Raw genomic sequence first — 22,283 nt, forward strand, 5'->3', positions numbered from 1 at the left:
AGCTCCGGCGCCGGCTCTCGGGACACCACGGTGTCCGTGCGCCAACGCGACAGCTTTACAGAGTCATACTGATCAGATTTGATAGAAGCAGACCGCCTGAAAATTTATTCAGGAGAATCAAACAAAAGGACATCTCAATGTCCATGCACAGCTTGATGGAGCTAATGTAATTGGGTTGTGAGTGGAAATATTCAAGACTGTGTTTCACTTCCATACCATTTGTGAATGTCAGTCGTGCTGCTCAAATAATATATCTCAGTATCTTACAGGAATTGGGTTTCAACACGTTGGTGGACTAGTCCAGGAATTGAGACAATCCATCGTCCATATCGACTCCACTCGAGTGGATAGTCACCGTGAACACCATCTGTTTTTTTTCCCTCTTTGTCTATTGTTTGTCCCTGGTGCACCAGGATGTCCCCATGTCTGTCAGTGTATGTCTGTGGTTTTTGTTTCTCGTTGTTTAAATGTTTTATGTTTCGTGTTCAAAAGAAAAAATGGTAAAAACTTATTTTGCTGGTCGTTCATACCTTAACTTGGTTTTAACTCGCTTCAAGAAGGGAACAATAAATAAAAAGCAGTTTCAATTGGCTTTTGGAGCCTACATCTGTAGCTAGAAGCCTAAGTCTGCTGGGCAATCCCCCCGGGGGCTGGCTAAATGTTTATACTAGCTAATCCTAAAGGCACCAGGAGCTTCACAGCCTCTATGGTAATGAAAATCTTTGACTGTGATTATTGGACTCAACAGGTGACAAGGTGCTTCTCTTAAAATCACAGCTAGAAAACTAAAAATGGTGTTTGGTGTAAATATTAAGATATGTGTAGCCACTTCAATTTTGTTTCTCATTGGTTTTAAATGTGTATATATGCTCTACTTGCCTTGCTCATAGATTGTTGGCTTTTTAGTTATTGAATATGGTTAAAAAGGTATGATATTGGTAACAGAAAGTTGACATAAAGCTGGTAATCTGGATGAAGTAATTCTAGATAACATGTGACATAAATTGAGATAATATTTTTATGGAATTCTTATTCTAGAAACCAGGCTTCTAAAAGAACTTAGGACAATGTCTCTTTGTTGAGGTATTGGAGACTACACCATGGTGCATTCGTATGTAGGTATTGACAGTCAAACTTTGTAACATAAAAGATAGACTTGGGGTGCCTTGGAGACTAGATTGTTTGTTGGAGGTTGAGTTTTGCTTTCCAAAGTTGTGGTTTGCCCTGAAGCTATCTGTATTTTGATGCTAATTCCACTGCCCGGAGAACAGCTGCCTAGTCACGTACTCAGAACTCAGGTGACCTTGTGGTTGAGCTCTGGTGTTACAAGGAGAATTTAAGGATTGTGATTAAGGATTGCTAATGTTACATTGACTAACTCAAACTTATTTATAATTGAGAAAAAATCAAACAGGTAGAGATTGTTACAGGATTTACAAAGGATTGATGAGGTTTTAGAACTTGTGAGAGCATTACAGCTTGTTTGCTTACTTCAACCACCATTTCAAGATAGATTTAGAGGATTGCTAACAGCCTTGTATTATGCAATTTTGTTGCTTCTTCAGTGTAAGAAGTTAGAACCTTGAATCTTTCAGTGTATATGGAAATTTTTACTACAAACTTTTGTTCTCAAAATGAGCTTTAATATTTGGGGAGTAGCTGTTGCACTACTCCAGAAAAGAATATTTGAAACTAATTTTAAGCTACTAAGGATATGTTAATTGGCTAAGTACCTCACCTTACCAGAGGACTTAGGTCTTTGTTATGCACATTGGAGATAAAGCTTCAGCTGTGTTAGTACAGAGTTGTGGACTAGAGTCATGGAAGTATTTTTAAAAAGAAACCTGGTAAAACATATCTTATTCCAAACAACAGTTAATTGGTTATTACAAAATACTGATATTTGGCCTATTACATATACAAATTTTTTTAGACAAAATTGATAATTTTACTTTTTACATGCTTTTGTATTTACTGTAAATTTGTACATACAACCCATAGGAAATGCGCTTACTATATTTATAGGTGGTTCATCTAATGAAAAGGCTACATATATGATTGGATCACTTGTTTATTCTCTTGAGTTTCTGCTGCTTCAGCACAGATTATTAAATTCCATGCTTTAGTCACTGTGTTTAAAATATTAAAAAAATCAAGCTTTCAATTCATATACTGATAGCCAATGTGTGGCTTGTGGTTTACAATTGATTTCAATTACTTAATGCTTTACTAGAGACAGGTTTTCTATATAAAATCAGTGAATGATTTCAGTGTGAATGTCTGACAACTCACTGTCCTTTCAGTGCTCTGGCTCAGACGACTAAACAAAACCATAGACCCAGCTCTTTGAAAATGGTAATGGAGTTGATAACACACCCTCACGAAAAGAGGAAGACTCCATTTGCTTACTTTCAATGCCCAGCTTCACCCTGCCAACTCAGAGATTTCTAAATAAGGCTAAAACTGGACCTTGTTTGGATTTGACATTTCCAATTAATGCTTATGTTTAGGTAAATAGAGTTTGTGAGGTGCTGGAGAGATGGCTTAGTGGTTAAGAACACTAAGTACTGTTCCTTAATAGACCATTTAAGAACTCAAACTGGATTGCATGGGCTCCTTAAAAAGGGAGGACAATGATACCAGACAGATTATAGGCCTTACATAGAAGCAATTAATCAAAAAATCTCATTCTTTATATATCCAAAACAATAATGCTGGAGACAATAATTTGGTATACAAGTCAATTTATAAATACAAGTGCTCAGCGTCCTCAATTTAATCCTCGAGGACTTACCTTAATAAATAATATCTTTACTATATCTTAATAAATAAAAAGGGGGAGTTATCCCTGTATGCTAAATAATGCTCCTTTTATTTCAGTTTTAAAATTTGGATGCCAAAGTTTATGGCACCCTACAACTAGGCATACTTCTGCCTAGGTGAAATAGAGTGATCCACGTATTGGCATGATCCTGTCCAGATATTTTATATGGGGAAGAGGGAATGTTTGTGTTTTTTCTACAGGATGCTACAAGAGTGTGCCAGCTGCCTGAGTGGCAGATGAGACTTGCTGATCCTGGTTACATGAAGATTCAGCTCTCGTAGTTCGGGTCCCTAGAGTCATTCCTCTGCCCTGAAAGGAAGATGGAAGATCCCCCTTCACCTTTTGTCATCACAGAGATTTTGCCGTTGCTGCAGTCAGTGTTACTGCTGCGTGTGTTCCCGTCCCACTGTGGCCTGCTCTCTGACCCTCTGTACACTGCTGCTTGCCGGAGAAGACTGGACTCCAGCTGTTACCCCTGTCCCTTCATTTCCCTGGTGACTTTTGCTGCTTTAACTGGTAACTGGTGTTGTCATTTTACAGACTGTAGCTTCACAAGAAAGCCACCTGCGTAAAGCTACAGTGGACTGGGGAACTCTGTCCTGGTTATACAGATCTCAGAAATGGTTCCATTGTCTGCTGGTTGTTCCAGAGAAAAATGACTGATCCTAAACTGTCCTGGAAAAGACCTTGACACTTGCGCTGCTATTGTAGCAGCCTTTACTGCTGCAAACATTGTGTCTGCAGTGTCTGGAGTTATCCTCCCCCAATCTATTGTTAGACAAGTACAGTGGGTGATCTTTCTGGAGTAGTTGCTAACAATTGGGAATTCTAAATTTTATTATAGGAGCGGCTTGACTACTGCCCTTGGTGGTAACAGCTGAGGAGGACCAAATGAGGTGCCCACTACTTATCGGGAGTGGCTCTGTTTGATGCAGCCCTATGTTGTGGATTAGTGTTCATACTATGGTTGGTTTGCAAACTCAGATCTCAACAGAAACGTGACAAGGCCGTTATCACTCAAGCACTTGTGGCCATTGAACAAGGGGCCTTCCCTGGAATTTGGTTATCTATGCTCAGGAATTACTCGGTATCTGAGTTCTCTGCTCTTACACCCCATGGATCTGTGGATCCATTGCACTGGGATGAGAGAGACTCATTGATCCTTTGATCAGCCCTTCCACATCGCTGAGGTTTCCTCATTGCACGTGATAGGGTGATCATGACTGTTATAAAATAATATAAATTATAAGGGTGAGATGTAGAGGGCGGCAATAACATTCGCCACCACTAGATGGCGCTGGCTTCCACTGCGCCCCACGTGGAAGGCCAGGATAGCCTCCGCCATTACAAGATGGCACCAGCCTTCGCCGCGCCAGCCGACTCCCTTTCAGGAAGTTAACTGTGTGCATGTGCAAGAGTGCCTTCATGCCAGGTCTTTGCCCACTCCGGGGCGTGCCTTATGAGATCATTGGATAAGCAACCAATCAGGTGTAGATGCGCTGCGCTAGGGTGTATATAAGCGTACCATGTTGGCACGGCAGAGGCGTCTCCTTAAGGTATTAATAAAGTTTGGTCACAGCAAGGATTTCTATGTACCTGTGTGTTTCTTGCCGGCAAGAGGTCGCGCATGGGACTGCTTTGCCCAAAAATCCCATCTTAGTCTTCATCTCATACAGGAAAGAATCCTTTCAAATGTTAGTGAGTGTGAGAAATCCTTTAAATACAAAGTTAGTCTGAGAATTCATCAGAGAATTCACACAGGAGAGAAACCTTACAAATGCACTGTGTGCAACCGATGCTTTGCCCGAAATTTCAGCTTTTATTTGCACCAGAGAATTCATACAGGAGAGCAACCATACAAATGTACTGATTGTCACAAATGCTTTACCAGAAAAATCTTGTCTTAGTATTCACCAGAGAATTCATACAGGAGAGAGACCTTATAAATGCAGTGAATGTGACAAATGCTTTATCCAGAGAAGCAATCTTAGACGTCATCAGAAAGTTCATAAAAAAAGAGAAACCTTACAAATCCTGTGAATGTAACAAGTGTTTCCCAATAATAGCAGTCTTAGCACCACAGCATTCTTATCGTAGAGAAATTTTAGAAATTGCAGTGAGTGAGAAAATCCTTTACCAAGAATGGTCATTTTAGATTTCTCCATAAAATGTATACATGAGAGAAATTCTTCCAGTTCAGTGATGGAGCACACAATGTTTACTTTTGTCTGATCTCTTAGGATAACACAGACAATACATGTAGAAGAGAAACCTCACAAATGCACTGTCTATATAAATATGTTTGACTTTATTTTATGTTAAAAAACTTCTGAATATTTAAAGTGAGGAAAGTGTTTCCACTGGAAAAGAAGTGTAGCATATGTTTTAAATAGGCTTTATTCTTTACAACACTTGATGTTCTACACTATGGAATTATTATGAGTACAGAAAACTTGTGAAAACCTTCATGGCATGTTCAAATCATTGACAATGTCAAATACTTGGGCTGGGGTATACTCTGAAACTGTGAAAATGTAGCAAAGTTTTCATTAAAACTTTTACTTGTTCATCCTCAAATGCTGCAAGATAAAGATGAGGTGGGGAATCCAGAAGAATATACTATTTTTGGACAATTCCCTCAAAACTAAAATAAACCATTCCAAAAGAAAAGTAATTAAAGTATGAAAAGCACATTCCAAACTATTTCACAATGCTGACAGCATTTTGTATATTTAGTTCTATGAAGAAATTCAGACAAATTATACTTAAAAGAGGATTTGATATGCTGAGCCTCAAAATTGGATTTTCTTCATCCTATTGAGATGCCTACAGATATGCTATGTACTTGGAGAACCCAGTATTCATAATCCCTATCACATGTTGGTTTCACATTTCAGGATAACTGACTACGAGTCCCTTGTGCTCTGGTGAACAACTTCTTCCCCATTACCCCATAATTAAATCAGTAATTCTCATTGATTCATCAAGTTTCACTTGGTCATTTTCAATTTCTACTTAAGATGCTTAGAGAAATATGTTGTGTCTCCCAAGGAAATGTCTCTCATGAAACAAATGTAAAAGCCAGTTGTATTTTCTGTAAACTTGTAACATGAACTTAACACTTTATAACAATCTTAACTGCCATAGTACTACTAGGTTAATTTAATAATCCTTGAAGCAGACCAAATAGAGTGTGTGTTAGAGCTTCAACAATAAGTCTGTTCTCTTTCTTGAATTCATGGGAATATGAAAGAAAATGTACCAAACAATAAATGAAAATATGGCCTCATCATTTTCAGGTATAGACATTTATATTGTGCTTTGTAACTGCATGTCTCCAAACTCCTTAATACCCCTTGATTGAGCCAAATTCCAATAACACTCAGAACAATGCTACCAATTGGCACATATTATAGATCATTATTGTGTCCTGTGCTGTTGTGCATTAAGACTCCACTCTACTACAAGAAATGACATAGATTTCCTTTCTATTTCATAAATCATTTCTGGAATGATAATATTTTATACATTTCACAATGAAAATCTTAAAGAAATGTTCAACTTGTTATCAGTGCATTACTTCATCTGAATTTCACGCATGAGTTCATTCATACAAATGTCAGGAACTTCTGAGATAGCCTATCATCATTAGACGAGGTACATTCTCACAGATAGTTTAGATGTCCCAAATATCCTGCAAATACATTAGGAAGTACTGAAAAAAGACAAAAAGGTGTTTCCTTTAAGGTAAAGCTCTATGCTAGAATATTCATACAAAATTCTGGAAAGCTCAAAATAAGGATCTTAGAAAAAGTGAAATGTTAAGATTAACAAATCCATATATAACATAATTTTCCCTTCTTTAAAAAAGTAAAAAAATTGTTGAACTTGTGAGAAACTACTGACTGAAAACATTGAGTTGTTGTCAATATTGCTGTTTGTGGAAACATGACATTTTTCGTAGAATTTTTAGTACACACAAGCTCCTGCTTTACAATTTTCATGAATGAATTCTGTCAATTGGAGCATCACAGATGTTGAAAGCAAACCCGCCAGGCAATTGAAAATTAGATGTTGGAAATAGCTCTTTAAAATCTGGAAATTTTAACCAACCAGATATTTTCTGGAGATTCCAGTTTCACACATCCACTGGATCTAGGCCCCGTTGCGTGATGACTTAAGAAGTCATCACAAATCTGCGGAGATTTCTTGTGCCATGGTATAATTTCAAGATGTGTACTATGAAAACACATCTGACCTACCTGTAACACAATATGATTGTGTTCATTCTATAACTATTTATGTACATACTTCTTGTCTATGGTACAGCAAGTATATAGTGAGGGTGGACAAAAATGGTCCAGGTAGAATCACTGTTGGAGTTATGTGGAAGACAACATATGAAGCATTTGAAGTATACAAGTCATTTGCTCAGAGAAAATGACTATGTGAAATCTGAAGTCCAAGGTATCAGAGGCTTTCTGGATTTGGAACCTATAGTATTTGTGGAAGAACATAGCAAAAGCCACACTATCCATCATATTACAGGATCCAGAAGGATTTTCCTAGAGGAATTTCCAGTGAATACATTTTTAGCAACCTACCAGGACTAAGATAATACCATACAGGGAAAATAAACTTCTTTTCAACTCCAGGAAACCTTGTGGGACAGCCTGGCAAACATTTGGAGTAGGTGAGAAGAATCATTCCTCAATTGAAACTGGTGTTGTGATGGGAGAACTAAGAAAGGGGACTGAGATCCTGAAGGAAGGAGGGTTCAGAAGCCCATCCTTGTTGTCAGGACTCTAGAAGCTTCAAGGAGTGGAATGAGCATTGGAGATCACTGCCTTTTGCCTCATACCAATAAAAATTACCTTCATCTGCATTTCCTGCAAATTTAGGCTTTTGAAAAAATTCTCAGTCATTCCAGTAGTGATGGAATCTGCATCAAAGAAGCCATGGAAACTCCCAGGTCACAGGACCTGCTTGCCTAGTGGACTGACAGGAACTGGACAATGATTGAGACCACTTTGTCTCCTGTTCATGAGAACACTGACTCTCAAATCCTACAGTTCGTATATTAACTGTGTTGGTAATCTGCTGACTATAAGTGTGATTCATTCTGATTATTTCATTTTAATGTTGCATGATATTTGAATAATGATTTCTGAAAGGGATTTCTTGTCTGTTGTTTGCAAACATGGTCATATTTGCTTGGTGACAGGTAAAAAGCTGGTATAATTCACATCCATCCTGGGTTTCTAACTCCCCTGTTTATCATTCTCCTAGTCAAGAGTCTCTGGTCGGAGATTTGTCATTCCCAGTGAGCTTTTTAGATAACAGTCCCTTAAGGATTACCACAATTTTGATTGAATGTGAAATTATATTTAGCAATCTTTTTTTAATTTTATCTGTCTTTGAAGTTATGGTTATATAAACATTGATTAAGCAATGAAACACTCCATATTAATTTAACCTCTGAAATATATGAACTTTCAGGTGAAAATATAGCATTCAGGAAAATGTCCTCAAATACTGATTTATTACTCTCTTATACTTTCGATTCTGTAAAAACACTTTATCTATGTGTGCTATGAGGTGATTTTTGTACACAATGTATTTCTAATTTGAAAATGCATTATAGATTAAGATAACAATAGAAAATAAAATTTAAATTATCCTGGATGGTTAACTATGAGAAAAGTTCTGTCTTTTGTCTCTATCCAAAATGATGCATTGTTCCTGTGTATTCACAGCGAAGGTGAACTGCTGTTGATTGCATTTGATTTGTTTTCTTGAAAAAGCATCTCCATCCCTCAGACATAGTATACCTTGTAACGTCCTCAGAAGCAACTGTCTGTCCCTGCCTTCTTTAACTTTTTTTTTTTTTGGTTCTTTTTTTCGGAGCTGGGGCCCGAACCCAGGGCTTTGCGCTTCCTAGGCAAGCGCTCTACCACTGAGCTAAATCCCCAACCCCTGTCCCTGCCTTCTTAGTACTGGGGTTAAAGCAGTGCAAAAGCACAACTGGCTCAGACAGTCTCTAGGTGACAATTCAAGAGGATGGTCATGACTTAGAACATGATATGCTGGCTTTCATATTTTGATTTACTGAGATTGGATGCTTCAGAACTACAGCCATGTGGAATTTTTCCTTTATTTCTTAATCCTTGTGATTTCAGAAAAAAAAAACCACATTGCAAGTTGATGAGCATTGTGTGAATGAAGATTACATCTCAAAGAGAAAACTGCGGTCATTAGAAGCAAGGGAACATTGTATGTTCCTTTGTTTATTCTTCCTGTTGTTCCTGACTGGAGATATAACTTCATATTTACTTCCAAGGAAATCTCAAGAACTCAATGCTGTACACTATTCTTTTCCAAATCATTTACTCCCATTTGCACCCTTGGGTTTGAATGACCTCTTATTAGAAGTTTTGGGTCTCAAGTAATGCTAACTACCACCCGTCCATAAAGATTTTTTCTAATTTTAAACTATATGTGAGCTGAGGAATTTTATGCAAAATCGCCTAGGTTCTTTTCTCTTTATCTGATGAGCAAAGTACCTTTAGAAGTCCAGATATTTTCTGAAGAATATATTTTTCATGTTGAGGGCTCACTGATATGCATGACCTTTTCTGTTTTTTTCTCCATCTTTATTAATTTGGGTATTTATTTACACTTCAATTGTTATTCCCTTTTCCAGTATCCAGGCAAATATCCTCCTAAACCCTTCCACTCCCCTTCTGTATGGGTGTTCCCCTCCCCATCCTCCTACCATTACCACCCTCCCCACAACAATCCCATTCACTGGGGGTTCAGTCTTGGCAGAACCGAGGGCTTCCCCTTCCACTGGTGCTCTTACTAGGCTATTCATTGCTACATATGCAGTTGGAGCCCAGAGTCAGTCCATGTATAGTCTTTGGGTAGTTGCTTAGTCCCTGGAAGCTCTGGTACGTTGGCATTGGTGTTCATATGGAATCTCAAGCTCCTTCAAGCTCTTTCAGTCCTTTCTCTGATTCCTTCAACGGGGGGGCCTGTTCTCAGTTCAGTGGTTTAATGATGGCATTCGCCTATGTATTTGCCATATTCTGGCTGTGTCTCTCAGGAGAGATCTACATTGGGTTCCTGTCAGCCTGTACTTCTTTGCTTCATCCATCTTATCTAGTTTTGTGGCTGTATATGTAAGGGCCACATATGGGGCAGGCTCTGAGTGGGTGTTCCTTCTGCCTCTGTTCTAAACGTTGCCTCCCAATTCCCTGCCAAAGGTATTCTTGTTCCCCTTTTAAAGAAGGAGTGAATCATTCACATTTTGGTCATCCTTCTTGAGTTTCATGTGTTTTGTGCATCTAGGGTAATTCAAGCATTTGGGCTAATAGCCACTTATCAATGAGTGCATACCATGTGTGTTTTTCTGTGATTGGGTTACCTCACTCAGGATGATATTTTCCAGTTCCATCCATTTGCCTATGAATTTCATGAAGTCATTGTTTTTGATAGCTGAGTAATATTCCATTGTGTAGATGTACCACATTTTCTGTATCCATTCCTCTGTTGAAGGGCATCTGGGTTTTTTCCAGCTTCCAGCTACTATAAATAAGGCTGCTATGAACATAGTGCAGCATGTGTGTTTGTTGTATGTTGGAGCATCTTTTGGGTATATGCCCAAGAGAGGTATAGTTCAGTCCTCAGGTAGTCCAATGTCCAATTTTCTGAGGAACTTCCAGATTGATTTCCAGAATGGTTGTACCAGTCTGCAATCCCACCAACAATGGAGGAGTATTCCTCTTTATCCACATCCTCACCAGCATTTGCTGTCACTGGAGTTTTAGATTTTAGCCATTCTCACTTGTGTGAGGTGTAATCTCAGGGTTGTTTTGATTTGCATTTCCCTTATGACTAAAGATGTTGAACATTTCTTTAGGTGCTTCTCAGCCATTTGGCATTCCTCAGCTGTGAATTCTGTTTTTAGCTCTGAACCCTGCCCCCACCAGTGGGGACCCAGTTATTCGTGGGGGTTGAGGGGGACCCATACCTGTGGGAGAATGGGCGAGAAAGAGGAGTGAGACCAAGCAGTGCCCTTGTCAAGGTCTTTTTAATGAGAGGAATGTACAGCATTTAAAACTCTGAAGCAGGAATTGGAGCAGGCACTGAAGCTTAGGGCAGGGGGAGGGGAAGTACTGGGAAGTGCCCAAGGACATGAGGTGAATCTCTAATCCGAAAGATATCCTCCTTAGTCAAAGAGGCAACAGTCTTTGGGGGACATGTTCTTTCTTTGAAAAGGTCAAGCCCTTCTCATAAATCTGCTCAGGGCAGGGCTCTAGCTTTGCCTAGTTTGGCTGTCCGGTCTCAGTCCCCAACAGAACTCCCATTTTTTAATAGGGTTATTTGTCTCCCTGCAGTCTAACTTTGTGAGTTCTTTGTATATTTTGGATATGAGCCCTCTATAAGTTGTAGGATTGGTAAAGATCTTTTCCCAATCTGTTGGTTGCAATTTTGTCCTAACAACAGTGTCCTTTGCCTTACAGAAGCTTTGTAGTTTTATGAGATCCCATTTGTCGATTCTTGATCTTAGAGCATAAGCCATTGGTGTTTTGTTCAGGAAATTTTCTCCAGTGCCCATGTGTTCGAGACTCTTCCTCACTTTTTCTTCTATTAGTTTGAATGTATCTGGTTTGATGCAAAGGTCCTTGATCCACTTGGAGTTAAGCTTTGTACAGGGTGATAAGAATGGATCAATCTGCATTCTTCTACATGCTGACTTCCAGTTGATCCAGCACCATTTGCTGAAAGTGCTGTCTTATTTCCATTGGATGGTATTAGCACCTTTGTCAAAGATCATGTGACAGTAAGTGTGTGGTATCGTTTCTGGGTCTTCAATTCTATTCCACTGGTCTATCTGCCTGTCTCTGTGTCAACACCATACAGTTTTTATGACTATTGCTCTGTAATACGGCTTGAAGTCAGGGATAGTGATTCGCCTAGAAGTTCTTTTAGTGTTGAGCATAGTTTCACTATCCTGGGTTTTTTGTTATTTCAAATGAATTTGCAAATTGCTCTTTCTATCTCTATAAAGAATTGAGTAGGAATTTTGATGGAGATTGCATTGGATTTGTAGATTGCTTTAGCAAAATGTCCATCTTTACTATATTAATCCTGCCAATCCATGAGCATGGGAGATCTTTCCATCTTCTGGTATCTTCAACTTTTTTCTTCAGAGGCTTGAAGTTCTTATCATACAGATCTTTCAGTTGCTTGGTTAAAGTCACACCGAGGTATTTTATATTTTTTGGGACTATGATGAAGGTGTTGTTTCCCTAATTTCTTTCTTGGCTTGTTTCTCTTTTTGTAGACGAAGGCTATTTGAGTTAATTTTATACTCAGCCACTTTGCTGAAGGTGTTTATCAGGCTTAGTAGTTCTCTGGTGGAACTTTTGGGTTCACTTAAATATACTACTATATCATCGGCAAATAGTGATATTTTCAGTTCTTCCTTTCCAATCTGTATCCCTTTGATCTCCTTTTGTTGTGTGATTGCTCTGGGTAGAACTTCAAGAACTACATTGAACAAGTAGGGAGAAAGTGGACAGCCTTGTCTAGTCCCTGATTTTAGTAGGATTGCTTCAAGTTTCTCTCCATTTAGTTTAACATTAGCTACTGGTTTGCTGTATATGGCTTTTACTATGTTTAGGTATGGGCCTTGAATTCCTGTTCTTTCCAGGACTTTTATCATGAAGGGGTGTTGAATTTTGTCAAATTCTTTCTCAGCATCTAATGAAATGATCATATGGTTTTTATCTTTCAGTTTGTTTATATAGTGGATTACATTGATGGTTTTCCATATATTAAACCTTCCCTGCATCCCTGGAATGAAGCCTACCTGATCATGATGGATGATTGTTTTGATGTGTTCTTGGATTCGGTTGCAAGAATTTTATTGAGTATTTTTTTCATCGATATTCATAAGGGAAATTGTTCTGAAGTTCTCTTTTTTTGTTGGGTCTTTGCGTGGTTTAGAGTAATTGTGGCTTCATAGAAGGAATTTGGTAGCGCTCCATCTGTTTGAATTTCGTGGAATAGTTTGGATAGTATTGGTATGAGGTCTTCTATGAAGGTCTAATAGAATTCTACACTGACCTCATCTGGACCTGGGCTCTTTTTGGTTGGGAGACTTATAATGACTGCTTCTATTTCTTTAGGAGTTACGTGGTTGTTTAAATGGTTTATCTGTTCCTGACTTAACCTTGGTACCTTGTATCTGCTAGGAAATTATCCATTTCCTCCAGAATTTCAAGGTTTGTTGAATATAAAATTTGTAGTAGGATCTGATGATTTTTGAATTTCCTCTGGCTCTGTTGTTATGTGTCCCTTTTCATTTCTGATTTTGTTAATTTGGACACATTCTCTTTGTGCTCTTGTTAATCTGGCTAAGGGTTTATCTATCTTGTTGATTTTCTCAAAGAACCAGCTTTTGGTTCTGTTGATTCTTTTTATAGTCCTTTTTGTTTCTACTTGGTTGATTTCAGCTCTGAGTTTGATTATTTCCTGCCTTCCACTCTTCCTGGGTGTATTTGCTTCTTTTTGTTCTAGAGCTTGTAGGTTTGTTGTCAAGCTTCTGATATATGCTCTCTCCTGTTTCCTTCTGCAGGCGCTCAGAGCTCTGAGTTTTCCTCTTAGCACAGCTTTCATTGTGTCCCATAAGTTTGGGTATGTTGTACCTTCATTTTCATCAAATTCTACGAAGTCCTTTATTTCTTTCTTTATTTCTTCCTTGACCAGGTTATCATTTAGTAGAGCATTGTTCAACTTCTATGTATATGTGGGTGTTCTTTACTTATTGTTATTGAAGTCCAGCTTTAGCCTGTGGTGGTTTGATAGGATGCATTGGATTATTTCTTTCTGTCTCTCTTGAGGTTGGTTTATGACCGATTCTATGGTCAATTTTGGAGAAAGGACCATGAGGTGGTGAGTAGAAGGGCTATCCTTTTGTTTTAGGATATAATATTCTATAAGTATGCTAAGTTCATTGGGTTCATGACTTCTCTAAGTCTGTCTATGTCTCTGTTTAATTTCTGTTTCCATGATCTGTCCATTCATGAGAGTGGGTGTTCAAAACTCCCACTATTATTGTGTGAGGTGCAATGTGTGCTTTGAGCTTTAGTAAGGTTTCTTTTATGTATGTAGGTGCCCTTGTAATTTGAGCATAGATATTTAGGATTGAGAGTTCATCTTGGTGGATTTTTCCTTTGATAAATATGAAGTGTTCTTTCTTATCTTTTTTGATGACTTTTGGTTGAAAATTGATTTTATTCGATATTAGAATGGCCCCTCCAGCTTGCTTCTTCAGACCATTTGCTTGAAAAGTTGTTTTCCAGCCTTTTACTTTGAGGTCGTGTCTGTCTTTGTCTCTGAGGTGTGTTTCCTGTAGGCAGCAGAATGCTGGCTCCTCATCGTGTATCCAGTTTGTTAATCTGTGTCTTTTTACTGGGTAATTGAGTCCATTTATGTTGAGAGATATTAAGAAATAGTGATCATTGCTTCCTGTTATATTCATGTTTGGATGTGAGATTATGTTTGTGTGATTGTCTTCTCTTTGTTTTGTTGCAAGACAATTAGTTTCTTGCTTTTTCTAGGGTGTAGCTTGCCTCCTTCTGTTGCACTTTATCATTTATTATCCTTTGTAGTGCTGGATCTGTAGAGAGATATTGTGTAAATTTGGTTTTGTCATGGAATATCTTGGTTTCTCCATCTATGTTAATTGAGAGTTTTGCAGGATACAGTAACCTGGGCTGGCATTTGTGTTCTCTTAGGGTCTGTATGACATCTGTCCAGGATCTTCTGGCTTTCATAGTCTCTAGTTTTGAGTCTGGTGTAATTTTGATATGTCTTCTTTGATATGTTACTTGACCTTTTTCCCTTACTGCTTTTAATATTCTTTCTTTGTTTTGTGCATTTGTAGTTTTGACTATTATGTGAGTGGCAGAATTTCTTTTCTGGTCCAATCTGTTTTGAGTTCTGTAGGCTTCTCGTATGTTTATGGGTATTACCAAGGCAAGTATTAAAAATGACAACATATATGTAGGACTGGCTTACAGTTTCAGAAGTTCATTCTATTATCATCAAGGTAGGAGCATGGCAGCTTCATGGTGCAGGCAGAACTGGGTGTTCTACATCTTCATCTGAAGGTGCTAGTGGAAGACTGACTTCTATGCAGTAGAATGAGGTTCTTAAACCCATGCCCACAGTGACACACCTACTCCAACAAGGCCACACCTAGTAGTGGGTCAGTCCTTGGGCCAAGCATATACAAACCATCACACTTTTAAACCTCAGATAGAGCAAAAGGGTTTTTAGGACCTTTTAGAAGTTACCATCGGCATTCAGTATAGTCAGAGCTTAGAATGTCCAGAGACTATCAGTCTTTAAAGTCATAGTAGAATGCTGCTATGTGTCCCCTTTCAACCCCTTCTCACTGGGAGGCCCCTGGCAAGCCATCATCTCTAAATGACCAGATCGACTCTGGGCCCCTGTGTGCTGAGTGCCCCGTTACACAGGCTCAGGCAGTGGGACAGCTTTTTCTTGCCTCAGCTGTTCCCTGTGTCCTTCTCTGAGACTCTCATGAAAATAAATAGCACACAGAGGCTCAATTTGTTTGACAAATTCACTGTATAATTGAAAGTATCCTGACATGTAATAAAGAAAATGAAACAGCTTTATGGTCCAGACTATGGAAAGAGTTCTCTGTAATGCTTGTGTATGATATAGGAAGCTCTGGGTTCAACCTCCTGCACTGCATAAAGCCACATGTGACAGCATAACACCATGAACCTAGCCCTTAGGGAAGTGAGGCAGCAGGATTACAGATTGAATATTAACCTCAGAGAGACTCTGAGTCTGAAGTACGCCAGTGCTGCTTGAGAAGTACTATCAAAAATGGAGATAGGCAGCTACGGTAGAATACATCTTTATCCAGCTTTTAGAGGAATGTTGATCTCTGTAAATTCAAGGTAAACCTGGTTTACATAGAGAGTTCCAGACAACCAAGAATCCACAGTGAGTCTTTTTCTCTCAATTAGTAAATGAATAATTAAACAAGCCAGGTTATGTCACACAGCTCCAATCTCAGGTTTGAGGCAGAAGAAGGAGGTTGTCCTAGGACTTCTTTTGTAGACCAGACTGGCCATGAATTACAGACATCCCCTCTCCTCTGATTCTGTGCTTATTTATAGGTGTGCATCACAATGCCTAGCTAAATCCCTCCAGGGCCTCACTTCCTCTTTTAGCTCTTTAAGCGTATAGGTTGCTATATGGTTCTTAACCCAGGGGATGCTGAACACCCATGATAGGAGTCCCCAATCTTCCAAGGGGAATCTGGAAAGCCAATCCAATCTCAGGCCTGAGAAAGCACTCCAAATTCTCATTTTCCCTAGGGGAGGATACCTTCTGTACCAGATGAAAAAGGTTCTCTAATTTTCAGGCCTTTTCCTGAATAGACAATGATACTCATTACTTTATTGAGCAGTTATGTGCATGCCATTCATCACAGCAAATGTTGATCACCCCTAATCTGAAAACCAAAATTGGATAAATCTCCAAATTAAAAATTCTTATAGTAACATAGTAATACCATTAGTGGAAAAAGTCCCTGATCGTATGTGATCTCAGTTGTTATTGTCAACTTACCTAATTTTAGAGTCACCTAGGGAACATGCTGCTAGACATGTCTAGGATTTCCTCAGATCTTCAGCTGAGAATGAAACACACACCCTGGATGTATGCAACACAAAACAGTGGGCTGTGGACTAGGACTAAATAAAAAGTAGAAATTAAGCTGAGCACCACCATGTCTCTCTCCTGCTTCTTTACTACAGACATAATGTGACCATTCACACTCATGCTCCTGTCACCATACCTTCCTTGCCATGCAGGCTTGGATCCCTCTGGAACCAGTAGTCAGTCCTATACAAAGCCTTGCTTAAGTTGCTTTTGTTGGGTTATTCCCCTGTCTGTCTGTAATCTATGTATGTATGTATGTATGTATGTATGTATGTATGTATGTATGCATGCATGCATCTATCTATCTATCTATCTATCTATCTATCTATCTATCTATCTATCTATCTGCCAAACCAACTCCAGTAGATTATATGTGACAAGTTCCACAGCCTGAGGCTTTGACTCCAAAAGGACGAGGTCTCCTGAAACCAGTTGTGGAACTCTCTAGCTGGAGAAATATATTGAGGCTTGGTCCTCATGGCAGTCTGTCTGTTTTATCTTCTATCTCCTTTTCTCTATTTATGTTCCTGATAGCTTGGGCTGAGACTTTAAACAAGAAAATTGGATTAAAATGCCATCCCTTGATACGGGGACACTGGCCATGATCTTTTCTCCAAGAGATCTAACACCTTGACTCGTAATCATTTATGTAATTATAAAATAGTACTATGATGAAAATCCTCCCAACAATACATGAATTTGTATGGCTATGCATGTGTAATTGAGGTGGGCTCTGACATTTTGGTACAGAAAGCATTATTTTTAAGTATAGTTTTAAATTGAACTTTGAGGATTTTTAGTAACACAGAAGCTAGATGTTAGACAAAGATTACCATAGAAGTTTATTAACTTGTTCAGAATCTAGGGATCATTAACAAATTGCCCCTGAAGATCTTTTGAACACACTCTTGGAAGTTTGCTATTAACTATAAATGATATTCTGTACTTATTTTTGTTAAGTGATAATGATATTATCTATTTTGTTTGTAATTGATTCTTTGAACCCACTCTTGGGAAAGTGTATTGCCTGAATGATTTTATATTTCATTGTGTCTGATGATTATGATAATTGTTCTTTGTAACTGCTTCAGTGAACAAATCTTTTAGGATTGTAATACCTGTTTCTCCTGTATTAAAAAAAAACCCATTTGAAAGCTGCAAAATACACTCAGATTCAAACTGCCTCTACCCACCTAGTCTTCGATGACCCATGTCCCAGAAAACCCCGCACCTGGCTGGGGTGGTTTCTGGCATCTATCTATCATTTATAATTCTGGCTGTATGAGCGTATCGGCCTGAGTTTGGAGGTCAGAGCAAACCTTTCAGGTCTTGGCTATCTGCTTCCACTGAGAGGGTCCATGGGACGGAACTCAGATCACCGGGATTGTGGAGCAAGCACTTTTACCTGAAGAGCCATCTTAAACCATGTGATACACTATTTCCTCCATAGATGCATATGTACAAATCATGCACTTGAATTTGTTTCTCATAGCAAAAATGTCTCATTGTGTATGTAAATGTTTAAAAATCCTGAACACTAAAGTAGACCTAGTCTCAAGCAGTTCAGATCAGGGACAGTGGCCCTGGAGTAGCTTCCATTGGTCTGCCTGGGCTATATGGCACAACACCAGAGACTTAGATGTTGACCCAAGTCAAGTCTAACTGCTCCTAGTTCTGGAAGCTGAAGTCCAATGTCAGGCATTGGTGATCTGGCTTCTGAAGGTTTCCCTCTTTGCTTTTAGAAAGTCAATCTCTTACAGTTTCCCACACAATCCCTTTGTGCTTGTACCTTGCTGAAGTTTGATAGAAGAGCAATGTTACAGGAGTGAGCCCAGGTCATACCTGCTTAACGTTCCTAAAGGCTTTTCCTCCAGATACAGCCATGTGATGTGGAGTTTAGACCTTGGACACACAGGTTGTGGGTATGCGAGTACAGTTCAACCCGTATGCATCTCTCTTCTCTGTAGGGAGTGGTTCTAATGCTTTGTTGATGAATCTGTTTATGAATGCATAACTTCCTGTTTCCCAATTGGTTTTTGTATGATCAATAAAGATGCTAGCAGCCAATGGGTGGGTAGAAGATGTGGGACCTCTAGGTTCCCACAGACAGGCTAAGAGATGCAGGAGGAGGAAAGAAGATTCAGCATGGATTGGAGGGAGAGAGAGCCACCAGCCATGAAATTTCTGGGCCTAGGTTTCTATTTGAAATCCTGATTGCACTGGAAATTGTTCTGTAGATCAGATTGACTGCAAGCTCAGAAGGTGCTGCTACCTATGCTATACAATTTCTGCCTTCATTCCTCATTCTTTTTTTCTCGAAGTGAGTTTGTTCTTATTTATTTTTTTAATGTGTGTGTATGTGTGCAAACATTCATGAGTGTCAGCTCATGCATACAACCTGGACACTAGTCCTTGCTTTCATCTTGTTTGCAGCATCATTTCTTCTTTCCATGCCACCGGGAATATGGGGCTACCTGGCCCACTAACTTCTGTGCATTCTCTTGCTCTCTGGCTCCCATTTGGCTGGAAGAGGACTGAGATTTTGGGCATAGGATACTACCTGGGGATCTGAACTCAGGTCTTCAGGTTTACATGGCAAGCACTCTACCCACAGAACCACATTGCCAGTGCAGAGTGTTATAGTTTTAGGTCCATGGTATTAGAGACTGCAGATGTGACAACTTCCTGAAGGGATGCAGATCTGATTGACACTAGAGTGATCTACCTCAGGATAAACTGCTTTCTCTGAGGAACAATCCATGGAAACATGAGACTGGCCTTGGGGAGATTTTCATCCTGGGTAGGGACAGCCATAAATTCTCCTTAAGGATTAATAGACCATTTCAGAAACTGTTTTAGTTTCTTGTTGGTCTCTTCCCCTCACGCTGCCAAATAACCGGTTTCATCTTTGTGTCTTGCTAGAAGCACTCTCAAGCTTATTTTCTTGCCTTGTAGAAGCTGCTTATGAGATCAGAGGCCCCTCCAGTCAAGCTTAGCCCTGCCCTGGGGCAGAGATAAACAGGCCCAGAATCCATTTCTCAGATTGAAACACTGTTGAGTCATGCAGCCTCATCTGACAGCTGCTCCCTCCAAGGTGCCCCTTGTCTGTACCTGATAAGGAAGCTCATTCCAGAGCACCGTCTTGAGAGTTCACAAGTACAAACAGACACTCTCAGGCCCTGGTGTTTTCTTAGAGTAAATTATTGACATTCTGAACAGCTGAAACATGAGGAAATGGGGAAAGCAAAACAAACAGATTCAGTACTAACTTCAGTTTTCTCTAGCAAGGCCATGAAAAAGTTTTTGAATCTATAATTCAGCCCAGGGCAGGCTCAGGAGTTCCTTGAAGCTATGGAAGCAAGAAGGAAGAAGGTTAGACTAAGGGAGGTGCATTCACGAAAGAACAAATGGCAAAATACCCAGAGAAAAATGTGTTCCTACCTTTGCCACAGACAGAGACAATGGATGTTATAGCATCCTCAACAGCACATAAACAAAACTGATTTCCCCAAGAGGAATGTCCTCCTCCTATAAATGATGTGTAAAGGGTGGGGGAAATGGGGTGTTAAGAACATAGTAACAGTTATGTAAGACTAGTATTAGTGCCATACTACACCCAGTCATCAGTATTTCCCACCTCATTCCTCATTCTTAATGCTGGACAGAAATGCCAGCCAGGACAAATCCTTTAGACACTACAGGGGTAAAATTGGCAGCACCCTAGGTGGCTGTGGCCATAGACGATTGAAGTGACTTACTGCTCTGCAGTCTGTGGCCCTCTTGTAATTCTAAACAGAGCAATTTCCTTTCCATTTGTCACTGGCATCAGCCTAAATAATGAAAGGCAGCTCCAGATGTCACACAATATATTCAAGTTCACAATGTTGGGAGAAGCATTTCTGAAGCCATTCTGTGCTTCTGCTATTTAGGCTAAAATGCTCAGAACAAGACAAGAGCCAGGCAGAGGAGAACCTTGGGTTGTGAAAAAATCTGAATTTCTAGAACATCACAGCATCACAGAGTACTTGTTTTAGAGGAAGTAAATAATGTTGCAATGTATGCTGCAGAATGAATTGGGAAGAGACAAGAAAATAAAAACACAACAAACAATTAAAAAAAAAAACTAGAAAAATGTAGTGAATTTCTGTCCCCACACTCCTGTGATGCCAGCAATGGAGAGGGTGAGGTAGGAGGATAGGGATGTCAAGTTCAACACTGGCTTCTACAAAAGAAAAGAATAAGAAATAAAATAAAATAAAATAGTATAATATAAAATAAAATAGACACTGACACACCTGAAAGCAGAGGTAAGACTAACTATTCGTCTCCAACTGACCTACCTGGTGGCCTCAGAACACAAAAAGGCAGAAGGCATCTGGGACAGGACACTTCCGGTTTCTGCCTGAACTTGGAGCTGAACTGCTTGCACAGCACTCTGTACTGAAATCCTGTTGGGGAGAGAGTTAGACTCTCAGAGTGAGACAATTCTGAGAGCTCAGGGGAGAACACCACTTCTGCTCACATTCCTGGCCCAAGAGGAACCTTCCCATTGCCCTTTGGATACAGGAACCTAGGAGCAGTCAGGGGCAGGACCCTTCTGATTTCTGCCTGCACCAAAAGCTGAAATCCAGTCATCAGAAGCACTTACACACCTGAGAGCAGAGGGAAGACCAACTCTTCTGCTCCAAGTGACATTCCTGAATGCTTCAGGTCATGCAATCCCAGGAGCTGCTCTATGTTCCCAGATCCAGCTGGAAAACAAACAGGTCAACAGGAGTGCTGACACACAGGCTTACAGGAGGGTCAAGCCACTGTCAGAGACAAGCTAATACCAGAGACAACCTCATGGTTGAATGGCAAGCACAGGAACCTAAGCAACAGAAAACAAGACAACATGGCATCATCAGAGACTAGTTCTCCCACCAAAGCAAATACTGGCTATCCCAACACACCAGAAAAGCAAGATTTAGATTTAAAATTACATTTTATGATGATGATAGAAGACTTTAAGAAAGAAATAAATAACTCCCTTAAAGAAATACAGGACCACACAGGTAAACAGGTAGAATTCCTTAAAGAGGAAACACAAAAGTCCCTTAAAGAATTGCAGGAAAACATAACCAAACAGATGAAGGAATTGAACAAATCCATCCTTTATTTTAAAATGGAAATAGAAACAATAAAGAAATCACAAAGGGAGACATCTCTGGAGATAGAAAACCTAGGAAAAAGATCAGAAGTCATAGGCACCAGCATCAACAACAGAAGACAAGTGATAAAAGAGAAAATATCAGGTGTAGAAGATACCATAAAAAACATTGACACAACCATCAAAGAAATTGTAAAACACAAAAAGCTCCTAGCCTGAAGAATCCAGGAAATCCAGAACACAGTGAGAAGATCAAACCTAATGGTAATAGGTATAGGAGAGAGTGAAGACTCCCAAATTAAAGGGCAAGAAAGTATCTTCAACACAATTATAGAAGAACACTTCCATAACCTAAAGAAAGAGATACCCATAAACATACAAGAAGCCTACAGAATTCCAAATAGATTGTACCAAAAAAGAAATTCCTCCTGACACACACTAATCAAAAAACCAAATGCACAAAACAAAGAAAGAATATTGAAAGCATTAGGGAAAAAGTCAAGTAACATATAAAGCAGACATATTAGAATTATACCA

At 39.3% G+C, this 22,283-nt stretch overlaps 1 pseudogene; it reads left to right on the forward strand.

Annotated features, from left to right (window-relative positions):
* LOC148006145 (uncharacterized) overlaps positions 1 to 22,283 on the forward strand; it is a 161,852-nt pseudogene that overhangs the window by 21,223 nt on the left and 118,346 nt on the right.

This window comes from Rattus norvegicus, chromosome 5, assembly GCF_021556685.1.
Source record: "Rattus norvegicus strain SHRSP/BbbUtx chromosome 5, alternate assembly SHRSP_T2T, whole genome shotgun sequence".
NCBI lineage: Eukaryota > Metazoa > Chordata > Mammalia > Rodentia > Muridae > Rattus > Rattus norvegicus.